Source organism: Monomorium pharaonis, chromosome 7 (assembly GCF_013373865.1).
Source record: "Monomorium pharaonis isolate MP-MQ-018 chromosome 7, ASM1337386v2, whole genome shotgun sequence".
NCBI classification, from domain to species: domain Eukaryota; kingdom Metazoa; phylum Arthropoda; class Insecta; order Hymenoptera; family Formicidae; genus Monomorium; species Monomorium pharaonis.
In genome coordinates this window covers 17,873,411-17,897,224 of record NC_050473.1, presented here as the reverse complement: position 1 = coordinate 17,897,224, position 23,814 = coordinate 17,873,411, and the positions used below count along the sequence as shown (strand labels likewise).

At 39.9% G+C, this 23,814-nt stretch overlaps 1 protein-coding gene across 1 annotated transcript in view; it reads left to right on the top strand.

Moving 5' to 3' along the window:
- Window positions 1-23,814, top strand: part of LOC105830666 (RNA binding protein fox-1 homolog 2) — a 284,616-nt gene that overhangs the window by 37,824 nt on the left and 222,978 nt on the right. The window contains exon 2 of the mRNA XM_036290412.1: window positions 13,611-13,654. The gene's annotated coding sequence lies outside the window, so the exon portion shown is untranslated. The remainder of the gene's footprint in view (window positions 1-13,610; window positions 13,655-23,814) is intronic.

Sequence of the window (23,814 nt, the reverse complement as noted above, 5' to 3'; positions counted from 1 at the left end):
TTACGTGCTAGGACTGTTTGAGAAACGGATATTTCAATTTAACATTGTACGCGGTTGGAAAATTTGTGTTAATTTTAACATATATTGGATGTGTGTGCATTTCAAGTGATTTATCCAATTACAAAAAATTTTTTATATAAAATACTTGTGTTATTTTTCAACGTAAACATCTTGTATTAAATTAACATTCGGGTATTTTAAAAATTTAACACAAAAGTTTTAACAAGAATCAATTTTTATCCAAAATGTTTGCGTAAAGAGGATTAATTTTCTTGATTACTTTTACAAAATAATGTTAATTTAATAGAATGCGTAAAGGTGTCCCCGTAAAATTTGAAATATATCATATTTGAAACGACGCCATAATAATTTATTATTCTTTTATTAGTCTGCGGAAGCGTAGATTTATTTTAAACTAAGTATAACTATAATTTATTCTGACTACAATAGAGAACGGAGAAGAACCGTTTTATATTATTACAAATATCATATCAATTTTTCGTGTGATGATTTCTTAGCTTGGGCGGAGCAGTGAGGAAACGGTGCATTGCCCGTTGTTCGGACCCAAAATCGATTGCAGGGCAATTCACAATGCAGTTGGTTAAATCCAATTTACGGAGTACTTCGAGTTCGTTTGAAAAAGGGGCAGGCGCTATTATCTCCTTCACCCTTGACTTCCTTTGTTTCCTTTCAAACGTACCCTGTTATACAGGATAGTTTATGACGTTATAAAAATCTAGAGTGAAGGTACTTTAGCTGATCGAAAATACGATTGTTCGTACTGGTTTTGAGAGTAATATTTTTTTACTATATTTTCGCAGTGATTTTGTCAATACAGATATATATTAGTTTTAATTTAATTTTACGTTGCCATAACCATACATACATATATACATCAGAATAATGAAAAATTAACACCATGTTGAAAAATCGAATCGGTCAATAATTCTACAGTATCAAAATAAAAATAAGTGAATTATTTTAGATACAAAATGATATATATTAATACTCATTTGCCATTGCAGTTCTGCTTAATTTTATTTAATGTTGATATTATTTGTGTTCTTTTATAATTATACAGTTAATTACGTATTGTTATTTATCTCAAGTTATGTGGTTATTATGAATGCCATTACATTGTTGGTTGTAACTTTGCTGAAGGCTCGAATTTTCGCGCTTTGTTCTATCGAACGCGGGTTCATTACGTTCTCTTGACGTGGTCGCGGAAGTGAAAGGGCGCTTCGTTGCATGCAGCGGAAGGAAAAATCTCTGGTCCTCACGAGCGGCGAGTCCGTTCGCATCGTCGAAGACATCCCGGTGGTTCCATTAACCCTCCCTGACGGCGGGGTAAACGGCAGAAGGGAAAAATAAACAGGCAAGAGAGTCTCCAGGATGGAGAATGAAGGGCGGAAGAGCGAGAAGGAGAGGGACAGATGAGAGAAAGAGAGAGAGAGGAAGAGAGCGAGGGCGGTGATGGCGTGTCTGGATATCGATCCTGGCTTCCGGGACGTTACCACCGTGCCCTAGCTTTCTACCCCATATACACTCGCCGTCCTGTGTGTGCACAGTACCTATAAACACTCGGTGCACACATACGCGCGCGTGAATTCAGGTATGCTTAGAAGTTATGTGGGCCGCACACACCCACGTCGAAAGACGGCATCGTGTATGTGTGCGACTGTGGCCTAGGAACGTGCAGTATTACCGGAGACCTTCTGGAAAAGTCATTCCCTCTTCCCCGGGTCCTAGATACCCTCTCCTATCGCGCCCGTGAATTTCGCCGCGGAACGGTTGCGGATCGGGAGGCGAACTTTTCGATTATCTCGTGTCCTCGCGCGTCATAAATCGCTCAGACGATTTTCGCGCGGGTGTAATCGAACGAATTTGCTCCTTCGCGCTGCAATTTGTTCTTCGTATCGCGGATAAAAGCCAGTTGTTAATGACTACTATTTATCGTAGCTTTATACATGGAAGGGGTGGACATTTTAATATAAAAATAAATTTAGCACTTTGAAGCTCACATTATAGTATTTTTATAATAATGTGTATTAGATTCGAACTTTATGAGCTTTCAGCTTTTAATTCAACTTACGTAGCTCGATATATTTTAAATAAATAATAATTAATATAAAACCAAACATGAGTTATACATAGAATTATTAGCAAGTGGAACTTTATCATTATTTTTAGTTGCACAGTGTGAAAATAACTCCGCCATTGGTAGTTTCGTGCTCGTTATAAGAGCAGACTTTGAACGTTCGCTATCTTGTTTAACAAGTTGTGCGTATCGGTGACATACGCCGGAATCTTGCCATTCCGGTGGCTGTTGCTGCACGACTGTTTCCTGTCCGGGACTTCTGTCCGAGTTCACTCGTCCGTGACACGGTTAAGTTTCGCTGTGTAAAGACCCTTTTCTGCGGATGTTTAATGCTAATCGCCACTGAGAAATTCTGGTCGAATTGGACAACGAAGGCCGGTCCCTGTCTCGCTCGGCAATATTGTCGCGCGATATTGTTTTCCTAATCGTACGTCCCACGACTGGATGCCGTCACTTGCCCGGGCTTCGACAAGTGATAATTTGAAATTCAAGAACCTGGCTGTGCATTGGTAATCAGTAGACGCCCATGTACTTTGAAAAGAAAATCTGATACTTTCGACAAACACGTTCGATAAACATGGACTACAGTTCAACTTTGGCGAAAACTTTGTGTTGCACGAATTCTCGAATTCTTTTTTTCGAGCACTGCACTTTTATGAATTATTCTTAGAAAATATTCTCCCGCGAGAGATATGAAAAAAATTGATTAGCTCTGCAAAAACGTTTATTGGACTTTTTGCTTTATTGCAATATCAAACGTATAATTTACTTTTCTGAAATGTTTAATTCTCTCTGTAGCCAGCTACATTTTTAGATACTTCAGCAAAACTTCTTTTCACGTAGAAATGGAATATTTTTGCTGAATATTTTAATTAGAGCAGATGTCGTCATACGTCTAATTTGTATAGGAGATATGTGTATCGACCAAATGTGCTTTTGTAATATCGACAGATATTTTATCGTAGTTCCGAAACGGAGAGAGTCGTCATTCAGAAGGAAAGGAAAACTACTATATGTGCTCGAACGACGACGTTCTAGCTTTACCAAAGAAATCGGTTTCTGACAGAAACAGAAAGAAAGGGGAGAGAGAGAGAGAGAGAGAGAGAGAGAGAGAGAGAGAGAGAGAGAGAGAGAGAGAGAGAGAGAGAGAGAGAGAGAGAGAGAGAGAAAGAGGAGTGGCAGCATCGATTTGGCACTTCGCCAAAGGAGCGTACTTTAATATCGCATGACACCGAACGCATATGTATATGCAAGTTAGAAAGGAGGAGAGCATCAGGAATACGTTAAGTTATCGCTGTGACGGGGAGAACTTCCTCGCGTAAATCACGAGCACATTCCATTCAAATATTATACCGTCAGTGACGAGCGTTGACATGTGTTCGATCAATCTATGAAACTGTCGTCGACATGAATTACTTCTAAAATATATTACAACGCGAGGATATGCCCGTCCGCGTGAAAACTGGTAAGGTACAAGGTGCATTAATGTTACACGCAAGGTGTCTTGTTGAGGCGACCTATATATTGAAAATAGAATGATTGAAAAGTTATATCTGTTAAAAACAAAAAAAAGTTTGATTAAAGCTGGTCCTTTTCAGCGTTTTTGTATCTTTCTTTTAAAGATCTTCCAAAAGGATTTTGTTCCAGCGACTTTAAGAGGTGAATTTAAATATTGATTATACGGCACGTGTGTCCTGTTGACTTTCAAATATCCCGTGTCAATTCTAAATGTTATAACGTGCAGGGATATTTCTTCGGTGTACGATTGGATAATTTATTTAATTAATTCTCTAACTAACTATTATCCGAAACGCGGGCGGGAATTGCCGCTAGTAATCAAATCACGACGACGTGCACGCGACGCTGCTGCAAATAACAACAAGAGAGAATTGGGTTACAGTGTATTATTGTGTGGAATAACGCGGCTACTAATTTCGGACGGTTCCTATCTCTCCGCGCTCTGCAGTTCCGATTCCTCGATACGGTACTACGGCGCATGCTATCATCGTACACGCTCTCGTGGGAGGACACGCTAATAGAGAAGAGTAATCAATATTCTACGTTCATTTGCGAGCGAGCGAACTTATCCACCGAACTTGCCAAGTCACTTAAAAATAAATGGGAACATAATTGGCGCTTTCTCGCGGCAACAATTTAGATTACGTGTCCTTACCGTACGCCAGACAATCCTTGTGAGATTTTTATGAAATCGGGCGATGCGGAGTGGAGATGCCGTTTCTTCTTGGAGAAAATATATTAATAATTTAAGACGTTTTAATGATAATTGAGTTGCAAAGACATTAATGAGAGCCGTAAAGCGGCTAATCGAATCACGTTTGCTAAGTGATATGCATAAACTTATGAGACGTCACTTTTTAAAATACGTTTCTCTTTCTTTCAATGAGAAAGATTTATTTATTAAATTTATTTCAATGATTAGTTCCATTATTATTATTTCACTTGCCATTGTCGTTTTTCGAGATTTATTCGTATCTGCAAGCGTAATTAAGTTCTAAAATCGTAGATTTATAATATAATTTACATTTGTATGGAAAATTATTAAATTGCCGAACTTATTTTTAAAAGTATGGTTTGTTCGTGCAAATGAGATATTATGAAAATCGTTATATATTTCGTTTATAATATTCACGTGGGTTTAGAAAGGGAAACTCCTAGCTGACGATACATATTTATCGCTTGGATTGTGGCGATTACTTGCTACGTGAGTTCTGTCTTCTGTTTAATTAGAAGTTTGCGTGCCATGTTACGTTTTCTTCGCCCGGCGCGTAGTTGGCGCAACTTGCGCTTGTGCACGGCAAAAGTTGCAAGTTTCGTGCGGGGCCCTCCTCCGTATCCCGCGGGGAATACGCAACTTATATCCGCCAAATTTGCAACAATGTTGGTGAATTTCCGCGCGCAGGCCTACACCGCAGGAGTAGTTGCGACGTGCTCGACGGACGCGACAGATTTATCGCCGGCCGAGGAGGGGATTGTCGAGTTCTCTTCGTGGCTACGCCAAGACCGCTCTTGGAGTTGCATTGATCTTAACTTCTCGTATGTACTTTCCGTGCAAATACCAAGCGCATTCGAGCTACTTGTCAAATGTTGCCTACGCGGGAAGCAAACGGAGATTTATGAACGTAAGGAAAGCGCCATAAGCGCAGCGCTTAGGAAATATAAGTGGGCTTTTTCACACTGAGAAAAAAAAAGTTGTTAATTTGATTAAAATTTTCAACTTGATTAAACCCCTTTAATTCAACTATTTATGTATTTCAGTCAAATATATAAATAGTTAAATTGAAGCTCGAGTATTTTGTGTGCTCGAGTATTTAAGTTGAATGCATAAATACTTGAACTAAAGAAATTTAATCAAGTTAAAAAATTTAGTAAATTAACATTTTTTTTCTTGGTGCAGGATTTCTATAAAACGCGTAAAATACATATTTTCATTCCCCAATTTCTTAAGCTTTTTAAAAGTGTTTCATAATTAATGTGATTTCTGGGTAAAATTAACGTTTATTACGTATCTTTAGAAATATATCTTATTATCCTTCTTTCGCATTATCGGAACTTTGAAATGGAACCGTCTACACGACAAATAAGCAGCGTGCGATTTCTCGCCTCCTTCACTGTTAACAGGCTATCATCTTTACTCTCTAATCTCGGGATGCTTCACTTCTCGAGCGCTTTCCAATTTTCCCTCTCTCGTGCTTGATTGAAGCTACTTCCTCTACCGCGACTCTTGCTTCGTGCCTTCGATCGATTAATCGAAGGAGGCAATGATAAGAGGTCTGGACGAGGAGGAGCGGTGCGACGGGCGATTCCTGGCTCCCTGCCAAAAACGAAAGTTCCGCGGTCACGGCGCATCGCCGCAGAAATTTTCGGGACGCGAATCGTGCCGCAACACACCAACTTTTCGCATACCTTTGGGTGTCGTTAATTTTGGGAATTCCGTGACCGGGAATGCACGTGTCCCTTCGCAATTACGCGTCGCCGGTTTAATCGCGGTCGCAACAAATACACCAAGCTTACACGATTGAAAATTATTGTGACACGAACTATTTGGAAAATAAATTGTTATGAACTATTTTAGCCGCCCCCCGAGTCTTGGACTCCAGGAGCACGAGCGGCACGTTGCCGCAGGCGTGTAAACGTCATGCTGACGACGTCATATCGATCGATCTCTAAACATATATCGTCATTAGATTGCTTAGGTAGTCTCTTATATAATTTATATATATATGAGAAAAAAAAATTTAAGGAATTGTACACACTCGCAATATTTAGAGGAAATAGCATGTTAATTTTTTATGGAATGTTAACGAATTAAGAAGGTTTATATAATTTTTATGATTAAGAGAAAAATGAGCTTTTGTTGAATGTATGAGAAGTTTTTATTAGACTAATTAATGAAGCTTGTACCAGAGGTAGAATAAATATTATGCGGGGCAACGAGGAGTGGCAATTGCCACTCGTGTCTATATTATTTGTGCTGCGTTGTAATAACATGATAATTAAATGAAATTTACAGTTTTGACTTTGGCTTTCTCTTTTTGCTAAAAGCGAAGGCTCAAATTGCGTGTTAAATACGGTTTGATTAATTACTTGATAAAAAATATATCGACGTAATCTAAAATTATAAAATGTTTACCGTACGCAACAGAATTGGTATTGGAAACTTTATTTTATTAAATAAGCACATTAATTATATTAAAATTAAAATACGGGCCGAAATATTAATTATATTATATTAATTATATTAAAATTAAAATACAGAACGTGATAATAAAATCTATCTTTTTCTACATTATATTCCGTCTTTAGAATTTTAATGAGTGATAACTTTCTCGTTTTTCTCTCAAAAGTTTCAGAGTTTTTGTTATATCTTAAAATTAGTTTTCGCGATTAAATGTAAGAAATGTGATCTGAAGATGTAGGATATCCCACTTTTAGTTTTGCCATACAAAAAAGAAGTTTTTTATATTTTAATTGATGCACGATTTCTTTGTAAAATGATAAAATTCTCAGGATATTAGAAATCATCGAAATTCAAGATATATTTAAATAAAAAATTTAGCTTCCATAATAACAGTCGCAGGCTCCATTTACGGTCATAGCCACAAATGAATCAAACGTATCTCGCGAAAGCTATCGCCTTCCTTTACGCCTACATTTGCGTTTTGGACTGCGGATTTTCGCGCGGCTGTGAATTCCGGCCGAATTTGCGGGTTCAATTATAAGATTCTGTCCGCCTGCCATGTGACAACCTGCGTGCGGCGACTTAATTCGCTCGTCCACTTTCGCGGGCACTGTTGCGCGCCGAGCTCAATTTCACGGCGGGGCAACCCGTCGCGCTGTCGTCGCGGGGTGAAAATGTGACCCAGTTAAATTTCCCGTTCTCATATATACGTGGTGTTATCTCAGGTCGCGTGAGTGACGGCACGTGGTGGTGCTTTTCTCTTTCACTTAGTGCAAGTTCTTCCTCAAATCTTGGAATTATTAAAGGCTTGCGAATTATCCGAGCAACAAGAAGACAATTAAATATGTATGTTATCTTGATACAGACTAGGAAGCGTGCATGAAAATGAGATTGCGCAGGTATTATATGAATAAAATATTTAGAAGTCCCTTTCATTTATTACGTCGCATTTGATCGATGTTCCGGAATGATTAGGAAAATTGCTAAACTTTGCCGGGTGAGGCCTGTATTAGACTTCACTGTGCGCGCGATTATTAAAGGAAGGGAAGTGATCGGAGAGCGGTCGCTTATGCCTGTGGAACGTTCCTTAATTAAGTTGTCCCGTCGGCTCGTCCTTGTTGATTCTTCGCTCTGATGTGAAATCGATGACACGGCGAACGGCTTTTGCCCTGAAAGCTCGTGGAGAGACGCTGCGTGACGTCAGCCCGATAAAAAATTTGTGGGAGATAGCATTGAGGCAGCAGATCGATCCACATCCGGACAAAAAGTATTCAGAATTCACATCCAAGGTCTGTGACATGCGGATTAATGATTTATGCTCTCTGCCATATATTTATTCTTCCGGGTTGAAGAAATGATTCTTGATTTCTGCCTTTTCTACTTCGGGCGAAAATTTTGCCCGACGAATATGTTTTTTCTCTCGACTTTTTAACATCCTACTTTAATGACTTTGTAACAGAATTAAAATTCTGTAGAAGTAAAAGTCTGTGGAAGTTTATGTATAAAGTGACGTAATGTGTCGTTAACTGGAGAAAACTTCTTGTATCTTGGGATTAATATTACTTTGCTAGAACAACTCAATTATTATTGATATATAATTATACACGGTTATTAACATATAATAATTATGCGGCAGTATTTTATCACGGTGTTGCGCGTGGATTTTTGTGAATATTTTTTTTTAATATATAGATACGACTCGATATTCAAATCATTAATTAAACACTGAATTAAACAACACACCACTACTGTTATGGAATGAAAACTCACTGCTCGCATGAAAAAAAAGGATTCGTTCAATTAGATCGCAAAAATTGAAACATGTGACTGTTATCAAAAATTTGATTTATATTGTAGTGTCCCAATTTAAATTTGGCATATTGCATCACTCTCTCTAAAAAAAAAAAAAGAAAAAATACCAGTTGTCGTGCCGTTAATAAATTCTTTTATTTGAAAAAAAAAAAAGATCGCCGATAGCTCCGGTAATATAATTTTCAGTATGTATATTATACGGCGAGTTATGGCATCCGTAATCTCTTGGCGATCGACCTTCGCCGGCGGAGATAATACGGTTTTCTTAATTTCGCGAAGATTACCGGCCGGAGGAGAGAATGAGCGGGGGTGGAATTAAGCAAATCGTGGAATGGAAATTATCCGAGGCGGGGGCAGCTGCCGCCGCCGCTCCTCCCAGTAGGTTAGACCGGGATGAAAATTCCGCAGTGGCAATAATTCGTGTCCGCGCGGCGTCGGATGGCCTTTGCCAAGGGATCCTTCGATAAAAATTCCAGAAGAGCCAGCAGAGCGCCGTGCCGGCGGCAGCGCGGGCAATTTCATTCCTGACACGGCGGCATGTCACGCGCGTGTCCATTTGACCCGTTAAATCGGCTGCCGTCAGTGGACCGCAGAAAAATGAAATTATTTCCGTCTTCGCCGCCGATGTGAAATACGAGCGAGAACAATAGCGGGACGCCCGAGCGTGTTCCGTTGGAAATTGCTGGATTATTATAGAAACGAGCTTCGACACGAACATGACGCCGCCGAGAGGCGAAAGAGTTGCTCGTTCGCCCCGCGGGCTTGATGCTTCAACGTCCGCGGGATCGTCGCGTTTCTTTTTTCTTCCAGTTTTCGCGGAGAGAAACACGTTCAAGTGAATATCGACTCGGGGTCGGTCGGCTGCCATTTCCTAACGGAAATTCTGGGCGCTTTATTGAGTTCAAAGGCCGTGCGATACTTACGTTTGTGCCCCCTTTTTTCCTCTTTCTCCGTCTCCCTTTTTCCTCTCTTTTTTTTTTTCAATTACCATTTGATTCAATTCGCGCGTGCCTTCGAGCTTTGTTACTGCGCGAAATAAAGCGGGCAGTTTTCGTTTCGCCGAAAAATCGCGCCAATAAATTCCGGCGACTCGTTCCGGGCGCGGCGCCGTTATTCACCCCGGCGCCGCGCCGGTTTTTCGCCTGCAAATATATCGCGGGACGTCCCCCCCTTTCGTCCCCTCCCCCCCTCCGCGTTTCTCCGGGCGACACGTACTCGGCCATTTTTTCGGCGGCTGGTTTCCAGCGCTGGACCCCTTTAACGACTCGTCCGACACTTTTAAGCCTAACAGGTGGCAGATTACCGAACTCTTCTCTGCGAAGAGCAGAGAGAAATATGTCCGCCGCTCGCCGCGCGAGCACTTCTTCTTTTTCTCCGAGGGTTTTTTTTTTGCCCCTCGCACTTCAATTCGTGTCCCCTGAATTTTTGTCTTGCGCTGCGCGGCGCACTGAAACGGGTAAACCGTGACAGGGACTTTCGACTTCGCTGCGGAGCTTGTCATTTTCTGTTACCACATCTCATTTCATAATCGGAAACGCATCTCCGAAGAGATTCTTCACTAAAAGATGCTTCGTCTCGCGCGCACCCCGTGCAGAAAATGAAACTTGCGGGAAACATGGATTTTAATGGTCACATTAAAATTATTTTTAAAATTAACAATTATCTCCTCTGCCAACGCGCACTAGTATTTTACGATTACCCCATAACGAATTTATGTTCCAATATATTAGACTTTTTTTTTTCAGCATTGTGACAAGACTTGTTGCACGCATCTCTTATGATGCCGCGGAATGGATGTTTCCATAAATTTTTCTTTTTACACTGTCACCCGCCGCGCAAATTTAATAACATTTAATTTGAAAATCGGCCGTTATATCCGCGTTTGCGTCGCCTATCTAAAAATGGACGATATGAAATTACGAGCGATCGTCGCGCGTTCGCCGTGTTGCACTCGGCGCGCGGATATTTTCGTGTTTTATGCATATATACGCACACATCCCACACGGAAATGGAAATGTCTGTACGTACCGCGCGACTGTACCGCTTGCGAAATACCTGAATTGAACGTGGACACACCGCCTTCCCTCCCCCCTTCCTTTTTCTCGCGTTTATACCCGGCCGCGAAAAATCAATTTGTTTTGCAGCAGTTCGATCCGCACGTTTCTCCCTTATGAAATTTCGCTCTTCCGCGCCGGCGGGAAGATTTATACGGCGATACGAATCGCCGTCGGGTGGCTTTGTCATACAAATTGATATCCGCTGCATGATCGCTTTTGCAATCTCGGATAAATACACTATGGCGCTGATAAGAATGCTGACTCTTAATATTTGACGGGCGGATCTTCACGAGTAGCGCATTATGAACTTTGCGTAGTTTAAATATAATTTAATATCTATTTTAAATTTTATTATAAATTTTTTTTTATGTACAAAAGATAACCTTTATTTTTTATTTGTATAATTCTTTATGCTCATATAATTGTATTATTCTGTTGATATTAAAGTCGAATATTAAACCAATGTAAATTAAATTAAAGCTTAAACGAAATAATTTCAAGGCACACAGAAAAACGCGAAATGTTTGTGCGTGATCGCGCGGATAAAATAGTTTTTGTTACCCCCCCCCGACATGTTAAATAAATGCGACGTTCGAGCGTCACTCGAAAATGATATCAAAGTGAGCACGTGAAACCGATAAGAGTTCGTTGTTATCCATCCCGGCGTGTATCTGCAAAATGCAAGGATTGGATTTTTTATTTTACCATCAAACTCACGCGCGCGCGCCCGCTAGGCAAATCCGCCTCTCGGAGTTTAATAAATGATGTCACGCGGGGAGCACCAACAGGAATTAACTGAAACGAAATACGACGAAAAAGGATTAACGGCGGAACAAAACCTTAGTAATCCTGAATCCTCTAGCGCGTTACGAGATTGGCCATAGAAATTTATTTTCACGTTTTCTCTGGCGCGCCTTCTCTCCGTTCTCTTCCACGCGATGAAATTTTTAGTACTGCTTCTGAAAAATGTTGTGCGCTTTGCTACGTTCGTTGGCAGGTTGAATAATGTGATAAACAAGATTTTATTCATGAGATTAATACATGTATCCCTGTCCCTGCGAAACGCGACAGCGCTACGTTACATTTTTATTCATTAAAAAACTAACATGTGACAATTCCCTCACTGGTGTATCTGTTTCTCTTAATGAATAAAAAAGGAAACTGAAATTATAATTTTACTTTGCAATTGCAGCGAAACATGATAATATTGCATTTCGATATTACTATAATATTAATCGTTACTATAATAATATTTCGATATTTTACTTTTTGTAATATGTTTTATTCCAAGAACAAAGAAAATATTTTTCTCGTGTACAGAAAGCATATTTCCTTTATGTTGTAAAAAGCTTTTGTCGTCAGTTTACGATAAAATATTTTTATTTTTCAAACTTAAAAGCACGTATAATCAAATGAAGCCAATAAATTTCGAGATTACGATTTATATTATTTACGTATTGTTTATACTTTGTTTCTCCGAATTTATTTTTATTATAGATAGTACAAGTACAATATAAATTATTATGAATTAAATAACACAAATAGAAAAAAGGAATTATGTTATAATATAAGATTATTAATATATCTGACTTTAATATAATCAAATAAAAATATATAGGTAATGTTTGAAATAAAATAAAGTATAATTTTTAATATTTATTATCAGTGAAATATGAATCTTGATTTATAGATTATTGTTTACTTAGATAATAAAATAATTTACATGATTTACTTTACATATAATGTAAGTTATTTATAGTTTACGCGTAAACATCTAACTCCGAGTAGAACATCTTCCGATTGCACGAAACTAGCGACGATAGGAATTTAATTTTAGTGCTGGTTACCTACATGAGAAACATGTCCTCCACATTCTAGCATTCAATTAAACTGCGACATTTCCATCCGGAAACTTTTCGTTTCGCGGGCACGTACGAGTTTCACTTCTCGTGAGAGACATGAAGATGTCCTACTAATGTACATTCCCTGTCATGAAAACCAGCTTAACCGATATGTGATAATCTGCGTTTGCGTAACGCGACGTAGTCCATACCGCTGCTGCCAATCTTCATTATTTTGTATTTTGACCCTCCTAATTTCTTATGCAAACCCTTACATATCTGCTTTGGCAGAAAAAGTCAGTGATATATAAATCGGTCACTATATTCAAAAGATAATGCGCGGTTTATATATAATTGAAAAATAAAGCAAAGCAGGAAAGTTTAAAAAACGTACAAAAATATTTTCATCTTAGAATATTATTTCAGGCTTTGCTACACTTATGTGAACCGCGATCTATTTTTTAAAATATCCGCGACCCATCTAGCTTTAAGGATTATGAAAAAGCGAGGAAAGAGAGAGTAAATTATTTATACTACTTTACTTCTTCTACTTTTCAACTTTTTTCAAATGTAATTTTATAAATCTACGTCTCTCTTTTTCTTAAAATATATGAGGTATGAAGATGTGAAGAAAATGAAGATGTGAAGATTATTTCTCTTTCTGTTGATAACCTTTTAGACATTATATCAACGCGGATTATTTTCATAAGAAATTTAATAATTGTAATTAACTTATTTTAAAATTGAATTTAAAATTGAATGCAAAAACAAATTTGCGATCCATTAGAAATTAGCTCGCGACTCATGCTTTGGGAATCCCTGTATTAATTCTGTTGCAATTACGAGTATTAGTTTCAAAAGATTGACTTTTCTTTTCTAGAAATACTACAGAATTGTGAAACAATGCAATTCGTAGAATCGTAGAATTTACAGATCTGTTTACACAATGAAACGCTTTCATTACATTACACTTCACTGTTTCGACGTACAGTAACTTTCGGGAAACGGTGGCTAATTATTCGCTTAGTTAAAGTCGAAGTTAGTTACAATTACGCGACAAACTCTGTCGCTACTAATAATAACATATATCTGTATTGTTCCAGATTCGTGCTAGCCTCGTCCAGTTTGACTTTCGTCCCTTTGTTAGGTGAGTAACATTGTTAACATTGTTTGCAAAATCAGATTGCAAAGCATATTTCGTAGTCTATAGGATAGAACGGTGCCCTGTATGTAATTGGAGGCTTCGGGATTTTTGCGGGCATAGTTTGGGAAACTAATCTTTTATCGAAAGAATTTTAGAACTCGCTAAGAATTCGCGATTAATCTGGACCAGCGCGGGTTTCATTAAACGAATAAATTTCTGTCCGAGAATCGTTGAAATGGATTTTGTTGGCACAAAGAAAATGCATTCGGTGCAAGAGCAACGAGAGCTTGACGCACGTTACGCAGGAAACAGTGATGGCAACGAGAAAGGAGTCGTTAAAAGGGAATGTACAATCGCCGCTTCTTTCCACGCCGGGAAAACGTGGCCCTCTAACACAAATGCGAACGTACGTGGTCACTGAAAAAAAAAAAGAAGAGAACGAAAAGCACGAAGAATTCAAAGCGAACGAGAGAAATATTTATGTCGCATCTTGTTCTAGCGATAAATCTGTCGGATGAGTTTATTGTTACAAGTACAGTGGAGTTTTACTTTCTTACCTGGATTTGTTTTTTTTATCTTTTTATACGCTTTAAACATTTAAAAGTCTGCCTAATATAGAAACCGAGACGTTACTACGAGGAATTCGGTAATTTGATTTTTAACATCGAAAATGTTCCATCGGTCTTACGTTCCGTTTTATTTGGTTATAGTTTTAATTTATTTTAGTTTACATTTATATTTTTTATTCTTTTGTGTCTGGCGGGATATAGGTTCCAATCCGTTAAAAAATTTATAAAACTAAAGATAGCGACTTTTTTTCATGCTCATTTTAAATATGAAGATTAAGAGTCTTCACGAAAAATTCAATATTTTTTTAAACCGAGTTTCATCTCTTGCACGCGTCCTCGTCAAATGTTCATAAGATGAAGTAAAAGTAAAAAATGCATACGTTTTTTATCGATATAAGAACCATGTGAAGAAAAAAAAAACGTTATTTAATATTAAAATGGCGTACTCAATTCCAGAATTTGAAACTTATTTAGAATCTTGAAATTTTGACTACGGATTCATAATCAACGAACCTAAAAATCTTCTTCGCAAGACGCGAATAGGATACTAATTAGTTTTAAAAAGGTCAGGCACAAAAGGGTTAACGACAAAGTTCCAGCATGTGAGAGCCATATTTAGCGGAAGTGTCGTATACGACGTTGTATCACGTTTGACATCGTCTCGCGAGAAACACCCTTTCCCGGGCAACTTCCGAACGGTATCACGAGTATAACGAATACACTCAGACGCGAGAGGAAAAGCTAGCGGGGCAGAAAGTCGTATCGTTAACGATTCCGGAGGTGGCAAAGGGATCGCGTGCATGTGTGCGATGGTAGAAAGCACTTGTGCACTTTGCAATGCGCCTCGCGCGACGCGTGTACAGAACAAAACCGCGAGGGCGGAGGGAGAAGAGACGGCGGGAGAGATGGGATAAGACGAAAAATCGGACGGCGGCGATGGTGGTGGTGTAGTCGGTAGAGTGGTGACGGATGGAAAATGCACTCAGCCCTCTCTCGATTCAACCGGCCGCAGCGGTAACGTAGCACTTTTCATCTCGCGATCGATGCGTGGCTGCTGCCGCCTTGAAAGCGCGCGAAGGAGCGACGAGGAGGAACCGGTCGAAAGAAGAGTCGGAGAGGAGGAGGAGGAGGAGGAGGAGAAGGGGGAGAAGAACGAAGAAAGGAGGGTTGGGTGGATGGGATGGACGTGCACCATCTTGCACTCCATTCCGCGGCACTTCTGCGTCGCCGCCTTCGCGCCCGACGTCTCGCTCGACGCCTCCTTTCTCTCTTCGCTTTAACTCCCTTTGCCTCGCTCGCTTTCTTCCTTTCTTTCCTTTTGTTTTTTTTCTCTCCCCCATCCCCCCCTCCCTCCCCCCTCCTCGCGCGCGCACGCTCGCCTCTTTTTCCGCCCTCGCGCTCGCACTCTCGACGGCGGCGGGCACTCGAGGATGAATCCCAAAGTGCCGGGGAAGAGATCCAGGAGACTCGGAATGTTGCGACTGCGAGCTTACACGCATCGCCGGCTACGGGGGAGAGAAACGAGATTCACCTCGCCTTTTGTGAAGAGAGAGCACAGTCGGGGAAACTGCCGTTTCTCGAAATTCCGACGTCTCCCGTCTCCCCGTCCGCTTACTTCGCTTACTAACGCCGGCACCACCCAACGAGCCGTGCGACTGTCTTTCCCTTTGTGGCCGGGTTAATGGATAAAATCGCTCCTTTGCGCTCGAACAATATCCGCGCCCGAAGCTTTCGTGACCCTGCGAGGGTCACAATCCGTAATCCGATAATAAGGTATACGCGTTGCGAAAGGGCGGCTTTGTAGCAACGTGTCCGGGGACGCAATCCTTTATTTATCAACGTTTCCAACGAGGATCTGGCGAAATGAAAACTGACCTTAGGTCTCGGTGAACCGGCTGCTCTTAATATAGACGCGTTTCGGTCATTGACACCCCCGCGAAGGTGGGTGCCCTCTCGCTTCTCTCTCCCCGCGAAATGTTTCGTTTCTAATTACGAGGAATTGCTCGAGGCTCTATATTACACTCTTTAAACGGAACAATTTCCTACTTAATTTAAGTGCTTTGGTGGTCCGCGCATGCGATGTCATAATCGTTAACAATTCCAAAGGGCGTCCTATATTTCCTCGAAATATTTCGTGACACGGTAAATTGTTGGAATTAAATTGTACGTGTGGAAATAATTTTTTTTTCCCATCGCCGTCGCGGAAATAGGATTGTGCGATTTTACTCTTTTAAAACGGCACACGTAAATGGCAGTCCATTCCGCGTGTATTAATTTATGCATACTTTCGCGCGTTAAAGCCTCGCAGAGCCAACGGACAATACGGCCTGCAATAACATCATAAAGCGAAGTGTGACATTTCCGCTGAATCGAGAATACGTTATCGAGTCGCGTCTGTTACTTGGAAACTTTGCGCGCTCCCTCGGGCGGTGTAAAGCTCCCGGTTTAAGCGACGGGTATACGCGGAAACAAACCGTAACCGGCTTTATGAGGATAGTAGCCTCCACCCTGAAACCTCCCCTCAGAGCCATCGATCTCTGTTCCCAATGCATGAAATTAAGACGCCCGTGACGTTATAGACACGTGACTTCGCCGGCCGTGCATTGCACTATGAGGATAGTGTTATAGTTAGCTGGAAGAGGATCTGCAATGCAGACCTCCTAGGTGCCAATCGAACGTGTTACGAGCCACTTTCGCGGGTAATAAGGGAGACCTCAATTACAATTTGTTATATTTCTCATGTAAAATTTTCATTTGCATATGGGAGACCATACTGGACTTTTTCGATAATTGAAGAGACGTAGAAACGAAATTGAGAGATTATTTAGCTACTCTGTATACACCGACAAAGGTTTTTTTTTACATAGTAAAACAAAATTTTTAATTAAGAAGAAAAATGAAATATATTTCACGGAAATGTATGTTTTGACATCAAAATTTTTTCTCAATTTCAAACGATATTCTTCATTGTATTAAAATTTTCCAATATTACATCATTGTGTTGAGTTTTCGAGGGATTTTTATTATTATTAATTACAGCGTTAATTATTTTAATTAATTCATGTCCAACGATGAATTACTTATATTTTATATTGGACGTGAAGCGGTCATACACACACACACACACACACACACACAACATCCTTTTTAAATAATAACGCATCGGAAAAATATGTACTCGTAAAGTCGGTCGCGCAGGCAGCCAATCGATATTTCCGCATTAGAAGAAAACGCAGCTTTTCCCATTGAAACTTTTTCAAGAAACAAGAAGAAATTGGAGTCGAGAATGGGAGTAGCGTGTCCGACTCCATCGAGTTTTCTCTCAATGTTTACAGTCGGGTAGGTGGTGCGTGCGTGCCGGTCGACAATATTGATGCTAATCATTATTCTCGTCGAATAAACGAGATTCTCTCGTTACACCCACCGAGTTTGTTGAACCGTCGGAATAATATGTCCCGCGATGGCAAAATTTGTTCTATCGTCGTGTTCTCATCGTTCTTCGGGCCTCAGGTTACCGGTTACTTTCATTTTGGACATTGTACTACAACAGTCACGCGTACGGCGGTTAATTTACGTTAATTGCTTCGTTAAAATGCGACGGAAAAATGTGCTGCACGAAATGCTAATTAGAAATATAATTCTTATTGCGAGCCGTTACGTGTCCTCAGCGCTGAAACGATAGCTCCGTTATATTTTGTTTTATATAAATACGACATTGTTATAAAAATAATGCTTTATCGCTTGGATTGACGCTTGTGTTTATGGTACGCGCAAAAATATGTGCACGTCGTTACGATAAGTGTGAATGTGAAGGTAGGAAAATAGATGTTAAGACTTTGACGAAGCGACCGCGCAATGAAACGAGCGTATACGTCACGATAGTCATATTACTCTCTTTATCATTGCGCTTCAGTGGGGTGTACTTAGTATAACCGATTCCATTGGTATGCAAGTGCAACGTGGCGTTCGGACAAGTAAGGGATGGCGCCGCCCGAAGCTCGGGCGAGAAAACTTTTGGCGGGAGATCTCGCCCGGCGACTCGCGCGAGAAACTTTACGAGGGAACGAACTCGTTTAAGGGTTTTTCATCTCCCTCTCCCGGGAGATAGATGTCCGCTGCCTGCTACCGTGGCAGCGGAGAATCGAGTTTTTGCGCTTAAACTTTAAGCGAAACAATTTCGTTCGGCCGTTTAATTCGCGACGTTTGTTACGTCAGCGTTTACCGGGAGAATACATATTTTCCACCTCGGAGCTCCAGTTTAAGAAAAATCGCGGAGAACTTTTCAACGTTGTGGAATAACGTACGCGCGGCGTGATACATCGATGAATTGCTTGCTGGGAAACGTTTGGACAGGACCACGATTTAATGTAGGAATATTGTATATTAAAAGATAAAAATATCAAATATTTCACAGAATAATTTTGTGTAAAATGTAGAAATATTTGTGATGATGTTTGTCAACTTGTTATACTGAGAAAAAGATATTTTGAAGTTTATTTGTGGAATATAATGATTCTTTCGAGTCTAATTCTTGTTTATTTTACGCTTAAAAATTTGTATTACATCAGTCAAGAGAGATGAATTATTTTATTCCCAGCAAATGAATTACGTATTAAAAGAGTGAGATATATTTTATGTATATTCCATCAGTCAATTTTTTTATAACCAATAAATATCGGAGAAAATGTCATAAGTGACGTTTATCTCTGAATATTTTGTCCTTTTTTTCTCGGTATACATATTTGGCACAATATAAGAATAGGAATTGACTTTTTATTCGTTCTTTTCTTTTTTCTCATATTTTATTAGTAATTCCAATAACTATTTTGCACTTTTTTTTTAAAAAAAAAAAGCAATAATTATATGTTTTTGGCGGATTTTACTTTAACAACGTTAAACTGAAACTATGTGAAATTGTATCATTAAAAATGTTAGTTTTAGATTAAGGTTTTTTTTGCATACAGTTTACATGATAGAAAGCAGCCATTATGGCAGAAATATAAAGATTGAATTTCTAAACAAGCACTCTTTTTCGCAGTTTTTTATCTCGCTTGTTTTTCCGTCTTTTGAAAAATTCCCTTGCAGGACAAAACAAAAGTTGTACCGAGCACGCTACTAGGACGATAACGACGTGCTTAAGAAGCATCGCAACATGCTTTATTCTTTCCGGTGAGGAACTTTCTTGCTTTTTCAAGATAGAACCTTTAACGAAATATTTAAAATTTTTCTTCTAAAAGCAAGTTGTATCACGGGGATAGGCACCTCGCAATAAAAGCGTTGCTCTATCTATTATTCTACGTAAGAATAGATAATGTTTTTTATTTTTATTGAACAATGAAAAGTGAAAGAACGAGATAAGTGCAACAACGTGGAGGACAAATATAAATAATTTCAAAGAAAGGACGAACAAAGATTAATTATTTAATATTCAAAATTCAAGTGACTTTTCTTTGTGATTGTATGATGAAAGAACATTAAAAGGTATAATGAAATAAATTTAAAGCTGCATTAAAAAATGCGCTAATCTTACCTGGAGTTTTTTCAATAAAATCCCTGGAAAATTTCCTGGAATTTTTAGGAACATGTTTTACAAAAATTTCAGTAAATATTCTATAAGAGCATTGGTACATATAGGATTATATGATAAACCTGCATGTTTTGTTTTCTTGAAAGGCTTGTCGTAGCTACATTGTGTTTGATCTCTCAGAACTCCAGCGTACTTGCTGCGCAAAGAACAATGGCACGCAGTCGCGTGTCGTCATTAATCTAGTGATAATAACAAGATTACCATGCACGTGCTTACTATATTTACGCGACGTGTAATTTCGGAAAACCTTCCTGTCGCATGCCGTTAATAAACTTTTTACCGCCGAACCTCCGTCGCCGTATCATCGTGCGCCTTCGCGAAATTTTCTACCTCACCGTTTGACACGTCAACTTTCGTCGTTCTAACAGTTGGCAACCGTCTGGCAGTTGACGCTCGAAATTTGCACGACTGTATACGAGTTTAATGACGCATTCATTTGACTTTCGTCCATCGAGTTAACATTTGTATGACGCGCTTGGTAATAACGGTGGACAATTTATTTCTTTTACTCGTCACTTGTTGCTCCGTCGGAAACAATGCACGTTTTAAAAAAGGACGAAACAAGAGTGATGCAATTTACTTTCCGGACTTGAAATAATCTGTCATTTTATTCTTTTACGACACGAAGCTTTTATTTGTTCCAAAGCAAAATTTGAATCTGCACTTGTTTCTGCATAATAACGGATTTCGGAAGTTTTATATTGTCGGATTAATTTAACAATTGTTTGTCACTGATTAGAAGTAAAATGAGACGAGTTATTTTCATTTAGATTGCTTTTCATTTCGTAAATTGCACCGCGTTCAAACAGACGACAATAGTCGTGAAGTGTCTGTTGATTTTTCAGAGATACAAAATATTTCATTGGGAATACTTTTTTTAGCGCTTGTTCCTCGCTGAAATTGTAAAATATAGATTGCAAAATGATTATCGTCGCTCTCTTTTTGACTCGTTTACGAGGCAAACTCCGGCGCGTCTCCTCTCGCGTTGTAATTCTATTTAAGTAAAGTAATCTCCTCCCCGTAAACTAATCTCGAAACTGCTGCGAGCAGTTCTCCAAGTAATTCGATCCATTTTACTTGGGGGGGGGAGGGGGGAGGCCCCCTGCAGAGCAGCCTCTGTTAATCACAGAACAATAATAGTCGTCCAATACCGACGGCACACGGCTAATTACGTGATTACTAATTGGCATGGCAACCTGCGAGCGGGCCTGTTGGACGGACAAACACGTTGATTCGCATAAATACATCTTACAACGCGCGCACCATCGCTTTTACACGCGGCCCGTGTGTGGCGTGTGCCAGAGAGAGAGCGAGTGTATCGATTGTGAGACGCGCGCGTATACGTGCCCGCGCTCTCATTCCGGGTAGAATTAATGCGCGGATATTATTGGATACGCGCTTCCCCGGGACTTATTAATTTCGCGAATCACGGGGGCCGAGTGACAAATTTCGCTCGTTTTCTCTGATTTCGGCGCCATTTGCGCCGATTATACGGCGGATTCGAATTAATGAACGCGGTCTCCGCCCGCGACTCGTGTTTACGCGCCCGTACTTTTTTAGGGGGGATGGACGGTTGGAGGGGTGGGGGGAGGGACAACGAACGACGGATTAAAATTTCGGATGCAATTTTAATGTAGCTTTTAATATCTCATCTCGTTGATGTATTATCACGTTTTAATAACGCGTATTTTCATCGTTTGTCCACTGCGAAACGTTTAACACCAGCGAAATATGAAAATCTATCGGACTGCTTTGACCGAAGCGAATTCTTTTTTCCCTCGCGCGATTGCGCGTACAAAATTCTATCTAAATTACGTTGTTACTTGCTGAGGTATATTATTACCGTGTTTTGTTTCGCCGAAGATTTTAGTATGTAAAGATACAAATAATAATTCTCTCGTATAAAATAAAAATGGTAATAATATCGTGAAAATCGTAGTGATATCCCGTGTTTTTATCACGTTTTATTGAAACGTAAAGCAATGCGAAAAGCGCATAAACGTGTGCGCGCCGCAACTCTCGATAACGTATGTTTCACTGTCAATTACACCGAATGAATTGATATTTTCGCTGTTTATCCGGCGCTGTCGGTGTCTGCCTTCAAACGACACTTTTACAAGCGCACGTGATCGATTATGCTCTCAACAGTCTCGACGCATCACTGACGCATTACACTAGACTTTGCAATTTGTTCGTGTGATTTATCGTGCTGCGTAAACAATCGCGTCGTTTATGCAAATATTAACGTTACGCTTATTGATTTATCGAAAGCTCTACATGCTGCTTGACACGGATTGGATTTTACGGAGTGGAAACGAGAAGGTATTCGGATGTATATTATTATTAATAAATATTGTCTCAGGTATAGCGGGAAGAGAGGGGGTTCTCGAATAATAATACGTTATAAATTGCTTTTCGCTTCGATGCTCTAAGTGGAAAAAGAAACGGAAGAGAAAACGTGCGCATCCATTTCGATGTTACTCGATAATGGTACCTTAAAAGACCGAAAGTAGACCGTGGGGCTACTTGTTCTCCGATGCCGACGCTCTTCGTGAAGTAAAAACAACGCGCAGCACACGTACGCCATTAAAAAGTTTTTCGCGTATGAAGAATTCAACACCCCCAGCGCCATCGCACTTAGGTGTTTTTATTCGCGAGCAATTTATTCAATGGATAATTACTTGCACCAATTTAAAATTAAGCTTCTAGTCGCCGTTGATAATGAGCAGAAAAGATAATAAAAAAAAATAATCAACCCAACTGATATATTATTAATACAATCATAATTTGCCAGTTGTGTTGACCACAAGGAAGTTTCATTATTTTTTCAACCTGAACAAATTATGACGAAAGAAAAAAAAAACCAATTATGTAATGTATTATTCTTATAATTACTTCATCAGGTCTATGATCTATTATTGTTTTACGACAATGCAATGCAGGATGCGTTCGCTATACGTCGGGTGATTTTTCCTCAAATCGCTCGTAAACACGTCAGGTATCGACGCGATTCGCTGGAATATTAATCGTCACGTCCGAATGCGCGCCGAATGGTGGCTGGTTTCCCCCCCGTGGGGTGGGTATTCGCAGATGTAATATGCGAATAATTCACGTCTCCAAATGCGAGAGAGGTGCGCGTCTCTCTTTGTGAGCGCTCGACGGAGCGCGTATTTGCACAGCCGTACACAAGCGCGCATATACACCGTATTCCGGTCGCGTTATCTTGCGCATAGTACACGAAGCGAATAAGCTTTGGCCGCAAGCCTCCTTTGATCTGTCCCATTATATGCGCCAAGCTTTCTGCAGCAGCAGAGCAGCCTCCTCCTCCCCCGACTGGGGTCCTGCGCCGCGCCGTCCGGTGTACAACTGTACGTTAAAGCCGCAGAAAGCAATTTCGCCCGATAACTTCTTCGATTAGGCAAAACGCTCGACGGCCGCGCGGGAGGCAGAGATCTAGAATTATGGCTGCCGCGGATGGCTTGCGCGGGGCAGGACGGGCCGCGAGGGGTGGAAGCGGGAGATTTTCCTGGTTTTGACGTGCCCTTGTGCTGCTGCTGCTGCTGCTGCCTGAGATAATTCCGTCTTTGGTGAAACGTCTGTCAGCGCGACGTAATGGCGCGATTGGACGTTCGATCGACCGCCGAATTAATTTGCACATATTCTACGAATGTATGCTGCCGGCAAAATTTATTACGCGTGATTTATTTTAGATGTCAAATAACCGTTTAATCCTTTTGAATATTTTGCGCATAATTGTTACTAAATTGATTAAAGTCTCGATGTCTCAATTGTAATATTTATCAGTTTTATATTATTAGAAATTTTTGAAATCGAAAGTTTTGAAAGACCAGAGAGTGAAAAATTCATATTTTTCTTTCAATTTTATCGAGTTAATATCGCAAGGAATAATTATTTATACAGCATAATCCTGAGTATAATTTTAAACTTTTTAAGTCTGCTTTTGGGACGAAATCCATTTTGTTGGACAACTTTTTCCATTATGCGAA